A 1,705-nucleotide genomic window follows, 5' to 3' on the forward strand; every position below is an offset into this window, starting at 1 on the left:
GAGAGACAGAGAGAGAGACAGAGAGAGAGACAGAGAGAGAGAGACAGAGAGAGAGACAGAGAGAGAGAGAGACAGAGAGAGAGAGACAGAGAGAGAGAGACAGAGAGATGGCCACCACCGTGTGGAGACAGCCTGGTGACTGCCTCGGGGAGTCTCAGTCACCCCTAGTGTCCTTCTGGTGACCTTGGTCACATTTCTCAAACTCCTGCCCAGCTGTGGATGGCCAGGTAAGGACCTGCTGACCTCGTGGTTTCCTATAAAGCCACTTTCCTTGATGCTTGTCCCTACATGTTCTCCAGGCTGCTGTCCCTTTTCATACTTTGTCTTTCACTGTGGTACCTGAATCCACATTCTCCCTGAACCCTTTTATCCTGGTGTCTTCCCTCCTTCCTTTCTCCTTCATTGTTCGGCTCCTCCTTCCTCCCACTCACTGGGTCTTAACACTCGCTGAGCATCTCCACCCTCACGTCTCCACATCACCCACGAGGCTGTGGAAATTCTCTGGGGCTGTAAGCCTATGTAGCCCCTGACTCCGCCAGCCACACTGGTGCTGGGCCCCTCTTTCCAGCCCCTCCAAGTCTCAGAGACTGCAGACAGGTTTCCTGTGGGTCCCTTCTCCCTCCTCACAGCGGTTCCCATCACTAGCACCACTGACATCACCCTAAGGGCATCTCAATTTTCGCCCTTCCCATTCCTCAGACCCACCACAGCCATTTCTAACTTCTGGTGCATCCCAAACTGAGCACGCCTTTCCTTCCACACCCTGAGCTCTCTGTCGGCTTCTCAGCAACTGACGTTGGTTGAGTTCCTAGCTGCTTGGGTGGCCTCTCCTGTCTAGTGACCTCAGCGGGGTCACTGGCCATTCTTAGAACCTGCTCTCATCAGCTCCCCCAAGAGATGAAGGAGGCACCTGTGAACTCTCTCCTTGCCAGGTGCGTGGAGACAGGTGCGGGCTCAGAGGACACACCTGGCTGCTCCCCTGAGCCCTCTAGTTGCCGAGCATGTGGAAACGGGGACACTCCAGCCGTGCCAGCTCCTTGGCACCTGCCCTTCCCTGGGGGAGTCTAGATGAGGCAGCTCTAGGGTCAGCTGCCACCCTGTCCCTGTCTCTGGCTCACCTCCAAGTGGCCCTGAAGCACCAAATCCACAGATGCATCCCATTCTTTGCAACAGATCCAGATACCCTTGGTCTGGAGTCCACATGCCATGGCTTAATGAGTTAAGGTGCATACTGCCCGGCCTGGCAAACCTGAGGCTGCTCCCCAGGGCCCACATGGTAGAAAGAGAGAATGGACTTCCACAAATTGTCCTCTGACCTTCACAAGCACACCAGGACATGTGTGTGCACACACGCAAAAGGAAAGAAAGGAAAACGGAAGGGAGGTTTAAAAAACTACCCTCCTTACCATTTAAGGCTAAGTACACTGTCGAGCCCCCGCCTACTAATCCTTAGCTTTGACACCCTGCCTTGAGATCCTCTCAGTTTGGTTCCTATCCTACAATATAACCTCTGCCCCCTGCCCCTCAGCCCCTCTGCCCCTCTGTCCCCCTGCCCCTCTGTCCCCCTGTCCCCCTGCCCCTCTGCCCCTCAGCCCCTCTGTCCCTCTGTCCCTCTGTCCCCCTGCCCCTCTGCCCCTCTGCCCCATTGTCCCCCTGCCCCTCTGCCCCTCTGTCCCCCTGCCTCTCTGCCCCTATGCAGGAGCCT

General features: G+C 56.4%; 1 protein-coding gene across 4 annotated transcripts in view; it reads left to right on the top strand.

Annotated features, from left to right (window-relative positions):
- Kcnh3 (potassium voltage-gated channel subfamily H member 3) overlaps positions 1-1,705 on the top strand; it is an 18,268-nt gene that overhangs the window by 5,193 nt on the left and 11,370 nt on the right. The window lies entirely within an intron of this gene.

This window comes from Mus caroli, chromosome 15 (assembly GCF_900094665.2).
Source record: "Mus caroli chromosome 15, CAROLI_EIJ_v1.1, whole genome shotgun sequence".
Classification (NCBI taxonomy): domain Eukaryota; kingdom Metazoa; phylum Chordata; class Mammalia; order Rodentia; family Muridae; genus Mus; species Mus caroli.